Source organism: Polistes canadensis, unplaced genomic scaffold (genome assembly GCF_001313835.1).
Source record: "Polistes canadensis isolate GaletaPanama2010 unplaced genomic scaffold, ASM131383v1 scaffold_6, whole genome shotgun sequence".
NCBI lineage: Eukaryota > Metazoa > Arthropoda > Insecta > Hymenoptera > Vespidae > Polistes > Polistes canadensis.
This window is the reverse complement of record NW_014569553.1, coordinates 1400770-1410363: the sequence shown is the minus strand read 5'-3', so window position 1 is coordinate 1410363 and position 9594 is coordinate 1400770. Positions and strand designations below refer to the sequence as shown.

The window sequence follows — 9594 nt, the reverse complement described above, 5'->3', positions numbered from 1 at the left end:
AGAGAGAGAGAGAGAGAGAGAGACAGAGACAGAGATCGTTTCGATCGGTTTTTCGTTCTAGAACGACAATCTCGTAGTATCCGGTAATCCAATGCAATAATAAAAAAATAGTACTGTGGCTGTATCGTGAAGTATTTTTTTCTTGTTCTTCTTTTTGTATGGATTAAAGCTCTCTTGGCGAACGAAATAGAGGAGGAGAAGAAGAAGAAAGAAGAAGTGGATTAAGCTCGTTGTAACTGTCATTTCGCTATTCGGCTATCGATATTATCTATTGAACATGAATTTCGTGTCGAATTCCGTGTTAGCAATGTAATTAAACCTAGTTAAAGTAACATGAATTATTATCGAACCGATGGCATGGAACGTAAAGTGGGAAGGATAAAAAACTAAAGAATGAGAATTGGTAGATATAAATACGACGAAATCGAAGCTTTTAATTAAGACCGGCATATGGGGGCCGATTTCTAACCAATTTAGCGAGTTAAAATCGGGTCACGATGCTATTTCCCGGGGGAAAATTACTAAAGATCTTTAGTTATTTCACGAACATTCCTTTTCGAATAGTTCCGAATCGTTCCAATCGCGTTACAAACTATTTTCCTTTTTTATTTATTTAACAGACCCGTGTCTCTCGATATTCCCTGTCTAACTTTGAAATTTGGCACGTCCTAACGCTACGGTTGATCTATTTCTTCGTTTTTTCTCCCTCTCTCCCTCTCTCCCACTCTCTCTCTCCCTCTCTCTCTCTCTCTCGTTCATCGTGTTTACGACTTTGGTGAGTTTAGCAAAAGATGGCTAGCGCGGTTTCATCCACTAAAAGTTTTCGTTATTAACGACACCGGATGCATTAATTTAAAAGGGTCTGCTGCGCGTTATTACCGCAACAACAATTTGTAATTAAGAAGAAAGCGCGTGCATTATATAAACACGTATTTTTCTGGAATATCGACATTTTTTTATACAAACTATCTTTTTTTTTTATTTTTATATTATTTCCTTTTTAAACCCATTTCACTCCCCCTCTCTCTCTCTCTTTCTCCCAACACCAGCATTTCTTTAATATCAAAGTAACGTTTCTCTCGTAAAATAGACTATCACGATAAGCCAGATAGGTAAAGAAAGAAAGAAAGAAAGAAAGAAAGAAAGGAAGAAAGAAAGAGAGAGAGATAGAGAGAGAGAGAGAGAGAGAGAGAGAGAGAAGGTTGGGATTCGTTCGTTGGGCACAGGATCAGCAGGATGGTGGTGCGTTCCGTTCTATGTAGGTCTTTCTAGGAGAGAGAGCACGTAGCTGTTTACCATGAGCGGCACGTTGCTGTCCAGCGGTTGCTGGCTACTGGGGCCCCCTACTCGATGTCTCTAGCTCGTGCCTCTCAACCACCTCCTGCTTTGGCTAGCCATGATCCATCTGACGCGAGAACCCTCGAGGATCATCGTCCTTCTCGGTGGTTGCACCTTTGCCGGTTGTGCACTCACGTTTCAGGCCTCATGCATCGCATATCGCTCGGGAAAACGTGACTCCGCTTTTGCCCGATCCCCTTTTTCCCGCCTACCATACCTCTATTTTTCATTTTCTTTTTCTGTTTTTTTTTCTTTTTCTTTTTTCTTCTTTCCTCGACGCCGACGTTTCCAATTATTTCCATCTTTTGTTCGGTATCCTTCTCTATCTCTCTCTTCTTCTTGAAAATCTTATAATTACGACGAGAGAAAATCGGAATATCATCTTTGTTCTTATTACGATTAATTCATGTAAGATGTTTAATTAATTAAACGACGATTCCTTCCCCCTCCCTCCTTTTCTCGATTTTAATCTCGAAAACATTGAAAGTTTCGGCCCGTTGATCGACAAAGTATTTTTCGAACGAGGACGCGTCGCGATTAGAGTTCTAAAAATGCTACTCTATTTCCATGCCGTGAACGTTACTATTCAAGACGGCACACGGAAACCGAACAATGTGTATGCCGAATCTTTGGAAAAGTATTCAAAGCTTTTCGTTTCGACAAAGATCACTGAGAAATCTCGAGAAACGTGAGAACTCTAGGGGGTATCGGTGAAATATTTCCATCGAGAGATCCCAACGAGAGTCAAAATGTTTATGCACTTTTATCGATTACCCGGTGTCTATGTGTTGTTTAGACTTTTAAGGGGTTATTTGAGTACGCTTTATTTGTTGGTTCCTTTTTTTCATTTGGATAAAAATACGTTCCTATTCGATAACTAAGATGATTTATTATTACACTCAGAGTACTAAGCTAGGTGATACGGATATTTGCTTAATCGTCAAAATTGTAGATTTGGAATAATTCCAGATAAGTCGGTAGATGATATCGAGTTAGGGTTGCTTCCTTCCTTTTTATCAAAAGGAGGAAAAAGACATCGTCGAGTATGACGATTTCCTCGAACGAGCCAAAAATTATAAACGACTCGAGTTATCTTATTTAAAACGATCTCTTGTTATTCTTATTTCGTGTTAGACTCGTTCCGAGATAACTATGCGTCGCCAAGATGGATATAGAATAGAATCCACTCTCTTTCTCTCTCTGTACCGGAATATCTAATTCATTTCACAATTCTCGATGAATCGAGTAAGGTTTTCTTTTCTCAAGAAACAGTTCTCCTCTATCCATAGCCAAGAATTCAATGAATGAATGAATGGGAATGGTCACTACGAGTTGTTTCGTGTGACGTTCATTTGCTTTCCACGAACTATCATAATAATTATAAAGACGAGGAGAGTCAGAGATAGGTAGAAATGTGTGACTAGCATCTGCAAACGTAATACAGCAACGTTATCTAACAGTACAGTGTGTTTACATTGCGGATATCAGTGAGAAGACAAACCTTGGTAGAGGGTAGCGAACTAACTCGCATTATCCATCCGTCCTATTTCAGTTCTCAATCCTTCTCCTCCTTACGGTAGTCTCTTGATATATACCAATTCCTTTTCGATAAACGATACACCATCTCGTATTCCCTTCTATGCTCCTGTTACGTCTGTCTGTATCTCTTACGTTACTCCATTTCCATGAATGGGAAAGCTTATTAAGCTGTCGTGATTCTACAATCCTACGGAAATCATTCAAATATTCTATCGATAAAGTCATTTGGATAATATTCTTCCTCAGAGTTTTTCCATTAGGTGCATAGTTAAATATGCAGGATTTTTATTAGCTGCATTCCGTAGTAATTTATCGGATAACGATATCAAATCTAAGATAAGATCGTTGATGTTTCGCCAGACCTGAAAATAATATACGAATGGGAATTATAATTATAGTATTGATTTAATATAAAAATTCATCGATTGATTTTATTCGTGGAACGTGATAGAGTATCGCTAATCAATGAGATCTAGCACAAACAATGAGAGAATGCACGTTTGGATTCTTCGGGTCGCACGTTTTCGGTGCATTCTTGGCGCGTCCTTGGCGCGTCCTTGGCAGGTCCTTGGCGCGTCGGTAGCGCGTTACTTGCGAGCCGTTTAGGAGCCAAATGGTCGATGCATCCTTGGTTATCTCCCTCTGGTAGTTGCATTGCTATACGCGATCCTTCCTATAGATTCTAATCGATACGACGCGTTACCAATGTCCAATTACTTTTATATATTCCCTTTAACACGTATACTTTTCTTTTCTTTCCTTTTTTTTTATATTTGCTTATCGAATGCGCAAAATAATTATTATTCTTGTTAATTGGTAATATCGTTGATTAAAATTAAATCCCTTTCCCCTCCTTCATCGAATGAAATGATATACATATAATAAAACTGTTTGTACAATTTTATATTTTAATAATTACAAGTTGCGTGTACAAATATGCACGTAGGAGGTATATTGTGTAACAGGTCAATAATATATTCATTCCTGCCTCTGCCCCATCTATGTTGACATTCGGTTTAAATCCTATAGATAAAATCATTTCAATTGCGAAAATAAATATACAGTTTTGACTACATTTTATTTACAATAGGGAGCTCCAAAAAAAAAGTCACTATAATTCTAAAGCAAATATTTATCCTCGTAATTTATACAATACGTTATATATATATATATAAAAAAAAAAAAAAATACATGCGTGCAGTTAACACACGATAGGAGTTATTATATTTTATACTACATATACTACATTACGTATACACAAAAGAATTGTTACCGATTCAATGAAACTTGTCGCGTGTGCCGAAAGATAATCATTTTGAAATAAAAGAAATTGATTCAATTTGTCTTAGATTTGTATGTTGTAGAAAATTTTTCTTAGAAAGTATGTGAGACAGAGAAAGAAGATTCAATTGATTGGATTTGCAATAAAGGTATTAAAAAAAGGTGGACAGGTGTCGAACAGTATACGAGGAAAAATAGAAAGAAAAAGAAAAGACAGAGAGAGAGAGAGAGAGAGAGAGAGAGAGAGAGAAAATGAGCGATAAAAGGAGGGAGGGGGTGGGGTAATGTTCGCACGATCCGCGTGAAAAAATATAATGAGAACGACGAGGCACATAGCGAGATTCTCGACATACTATACTCTAAAGCACTTGACGATGTTGCTGCACGCGTTATAAGTGCAACCTTCGTTTCATTCCATTCACGTTTCATGCGCTCCAAAAATTATTTATATTTCGAGAAGCGAAGATAGAACGTTGGCTTAACGATAGCGTTTCTACCATTGAAACTCACGGATGCCGTCCGAAGGGCCCTTTAAAATACACTCTCGCATAAATTCTTATTCATCGAGTTATGTTTCGAAAAAGAAAAAAAGAAAAAAAAAAGAGAGAAATAAAGATTGAAAAAAAGAGAGAGAGAGAGAGAGAGAGAGAGAGGGAGAGAGAGGGAAAAGGAAAAAGAAAGAATTCGTTATTCACGTTCCCAGCTGCTAGTCGATAAAATATATATTGGCGAGTTTTACGAAAAGGGTGGAACTGGAATCTGATTTTTTGTTTTTTTTTTTTTTTTTTTTTTTTTTCTTTATATTCATTCAACTTTTCTTTCCCCCTTTTTTTTCCCGTTTCTATCTCTCTTTTTTGTACTTAATTATTCATTACTGTCCAAGCGAACGCGAAGTGAGAAGGTTCTTTCATTTTTAGTCGGTCCTTTTGTCCTCGTAACATAAAGACCATTGTAGATGAAAAGATATGCGGCCATAGAAGTTAGATTTTTTGTTTTTTCCCTTTTTTCTTTTTTTCCTTTTTTTTTTTTTTTCTTTTTTATATAGCGAAAAGCTGCATATTTGCTAGATATTCCATTCCTAGGTTTTGATAGTTAAAAAATGGGAATAATATTTTTAATTTGTATGCATTTTGTATGCACGACGAAGAAGAATAGAAGGAAGGGATACCGAATTGTTAAGTAATTCGTCGAATTTAAAGGATAAGTACGAGTTCTCCGGAATTCATGCTATTTTACGTTATTTAATATTATTTGACGATAGAACGATTGAGCACAATGTTCAAAATCCAGAAATAATTGAAAAAAAAAAAGAAAAAAAAAGAAAACATAGGGAAAAAGAAATAACTATACTAATGGGATAGCAAAGTAAAAGAAAAAGAAAGAAAGAAATACTATAACGTTTGTCGTTACATACAGGATATGCAATGAAATCTGCTTTCTCTGAAAGTTTTTATTTAATAATTTCAATTCACGTTCGAAACTACGAGAGATATAGAGAGAAAGCGTATCGACTATTTGATTCCGAGCAATCCAGATTACTTCTTATCAAAGGAAAAATAAAATTGAATTAGTACCTTTAACGAATGATTAATGTGTAATCCTTTTTCGATTGAAAGACTAATACTTTGGAAAGATTCAATACTTGTATAAATAATGCCTATATAACGAGTATATATATATATGTATGTATATTGTTAATTATTAAAAATACTAAAATGTTATTTACAAAGTAAATGCCTATAAGAATAATTAATTATTATTACAATTATAATAATGTTATTTTTGTTCTATATCACCAATAGCAATCGAATAATTCAGATTATTTGTTTTAAACGTTCCAATTATTATATATATATATATATATACATAAATTGTTAAAGTATATAAATAATAATCGAATAAACAGGAAGCAATGATGAAAATAAAATGAACATCATCGTAAAATGATGATTTTATTCCGACTAAAACCACGCGATAAACGCCTAATGCTCGATATCTAAAGTAGATTATCTCAAGCGAAGCGATATTACGGTAAATGCTTGCACTATACTTGATAACAATTTCTTGTGTACTTGATTACTCTTTCCCTTTCCTTTTGCCTTCTTCGTGAACGTAAAGATCTCTTCTCCCCCATTCTCACTTTCGAAACGTTCCCACCAAAATTGGACGGCAGTCTTGTTTTAGTTGCGCGTTTATTAATCCGTTTGTTAAAAAATGCTTTGCAATAAATTTCTATATATTACTCGTCATGTAGTTTTTTTGTTTTTAATACCTGTCTACTTTTATAATATAATTTTCAGGGGACACACATTTGCATTCAATTAATTTCTCGTAATAAATATATATATATATATATATAAATATAAATTTCGAAATGATTATTAATTTTCTCGTTTAAAAGTAATACGAATAAAGGTTAACTTTATATTTACTGTATAAGAAAGGCTCATGAAAAAAAAAAAAAAAAGACAAAAACGAGTGTAGGATAAAACTAGTAAAGAAAAGTCAGCCGATCGAATTTCTTTCGTGCGGATCGTTAGATGTTAAGGTTGGTAGGTTGGTAGGTAGTTGGTAGACAGGTACGACCAAAGTTTTTCTTTTCTAGAAAAGAAAATAATTGGAGAGAAGGGTAGAAAGTTTCATCGAAAAACAATGCGCGGCGTATTGCTGAGAGACCGTGACGGAAAAATGTGGCCATGGCGGTTAAAGGGGTGGTCGTTAAAAGTAAGACCGACAAATGGGCATCCGCTAGAGGCTGACCGCAGAAGAAAGTAAAAGAAAGAAGGGAAGAAAGAAAGTAAAAGAAGAAGAAGAAGAAGAAGAAGAAGAAGAAGTAGATAAAGTAGAATAAGAAAGAAGAAGGATCGAGTCGCGAGAAATGCGGACGAGAAGAGAAACGGCCAAGTTTTCTAGTTCTTTGTTCGCAAGACCGCTTACGGATACCATCGAGAAGGGCCTATGTAATAACGAAAAGTGCATAACGTCTACACCCACCTCTAACGTCTATCCTGCAAATCGTTTCGAGGCATAAAGAATAAAATATGAAAATTCTATGCATGGATTCTTCCTGTCTTTTTCACTTTTTTTTTTTTTCTTCATTCTTTTCTCCCTATTTTTTTCTCTTCTTCTTCTTCATCTTCTTCTACTTCTATTTATTCGCTTATATACCCTAGGAATGATAAAATCATGAAACGTATTTAATATTAAAAAGTACAAAAATAATAATAATAATCAAAACCGATAAGTTAACTATTAACTTACAACAAAGTGGGAACGGGAGGTAAAGGGGGGATAAAGAAGAAAAGTAGAAATGAATGAGTTGGGATTATTCGTGAAAGAATATAATAAAAGAGAGCTGAGAGTTTCATTGGCGAAACATAAAGACGCAGTTATCTTACGAATTCAGAACTACCCCCAAAGAGATGGAGCAAAGGTTGCTTGCCTGGAAAAGGGAGAATAATCAAGAGAATATCGTTTGAAATGGAAGAGGATGTAGAATCCTGGATGGACGAGGAAAACGATACGAACGAATTATTATTGAACGCGATGAAGTAGAGGATAATAGTAAGAGAAAGAGAGAATGAGAGAAATAACAGAAATGAAATTTTCGAATGAGAAAGAGAGATAGTAAAAAAGAAAAAGAAAAGGAGTAGAAGTAGGAATAGGAGTAAGAGATGGTGGAGAAGTTATTTGAAAAAGGGGTGAGTTAACGGCGACCACGCGAAGTAGATAATAATCTTATAGGAATCGCAGCTTTTAAATTCGATAGTGAAAAATAGAATTTTAGATGCTCGTAAAGTTCTTTAGCACAGTCTTGTAACGTAACAAGAAAAAAACAATTGGAAAAGATACGAAAGTAGTAGCAGGAGGAGGAGGAGGGGTAGGGGTAGAGGGGGAGGGGAGGAGGTTAAGAAAGATAAAAAAGAAAAATTCGATTTTATATTCGAGAATAGCGTGGCTCGATTCGAAGCTCAATGGACCCAGCGCGTTTTCAAGTCCACTTAACCCGGCACTGAAGCGAATAACGATTTATCATTATCCTCGATCCAACGAGTCCTTCCAATCGGCGGCCACGCAAAATCGCTTCTCGCACGAAACGTCGGTTGGACGTGGCTAACGTGCGATAACGATAATAATGCTTTCCGCTTTCGTTATGGATAAAAACATCCTATCTTGCGATCGGCCAATGTCTTTCTCTGCCTATAACACCGAGATAGATGGGATAGATAAAATATATGGATAGATAGATGGATAGATAGATGGATAGATAGATAGATTGGTAAATAGATCATCAGTCGAGCTGATGCGCATACGACGCGAGCTAGCGAACGACGAGCAAAGGTAACATGTTCGGCAAATTACTAAAGAGCTAATTACCGGACAACCGTGAAAATGATGACGGTAGACGTATCGCAACGCGATACGTAATATTCGGAAACTTTGATAAAATCCATATTCATAGTTACAAATGGAAACGTATATCTACTACACCGTGTATGACGGATCGATTACGAAAAAATAAAGGATTGTATTTATTAGTACAAACAAGTCAACGTTTATATTCTATAAAATGAAGAAATTACCTAGGGTGGGATATTTTGTGTCAGTATTATATTAAAAAGTATATTTAAATGATAGACATTTAAATAGAATTAATAGTGTCATTTGATTTTATTTTATTCTCTCTCTCTCTCTGTCATATCTTTATACTATTAATTAGTAGATAATATAGTAGAAAAAGTGACTAAGGTTCAAGGCACGTTTGTTAGCTCGTTCGTTCGTTCGTTCGTTTGTTCGTTTGCGAGGTATGCGACTCGAACGCAATGCACTGCGGTCGAGATATTACCTCCGAATTCGAGATATCGATCCTCCGGGCTTGTAATGATGCGCAACGCGCATAGTTAGCGACATATATAGCGCAAGTCTTTTGTAATTGCATTCTCTCTCTCTCTCTTTGTATGTATAGTACATATATGCATCAACGTATACATATATATATATATATATGTAATATATGTGTAATGTAGACGAGTAGGAGGTATACATTTATGCGTGGATGTAATTGTGCATAGATTCGAAATCTTTTTTCTCCCCTCGAACCACGGGCAAATGTTTAAACGAGCCTAATAGCTCGGTACGATTTTCTTTCCGCTTTATACCAAGGGAAATAAACATTCCCTGTTGTCGGAGTAAATACCGAACGAGTGAGAGAGAGAGAAGGGGGCACGATTAGGGGTGAGGGGGTATAAAAGTGAGGATGAAAAAGAATGACGACTTCTCTCGAAATATCTCTCCCTGATATTCGTTTTCAACGGGGTTACCTACTACCATTCTCAATGTACTGTCAAAAATTGTCAGTGATTTTGAACCTAGTATAAAAGCTTTGGTCCGCATTCCGGATTTATATACGCGAGTTTGTAAACGTGCCGTATACGT

General features: G+C 35.9%; 1 long non-coding RNA gene across 1 annotated transcript; it reads right to left on the bottom strand.

Moving 5' to 3' along the window:
• Window positions 1–919: 919 nt before the first annotated feature.
• LOC106789728 lies at window positions 920–7279 on the bottom strand. The gene is made up of 3 exons (XR_001382026.1): window positions 7153–7279; window positions 2840–3239; window positions 920–2765 (listed from the first exon to the last, which is right to left on the bottom strand). It is a non-coding gene; the product is annotated as an uncharacterized LOC106789728 (long non-coding RNA).
• Window positions 7280–9594: the final 2315 nt, after the last annotated feature.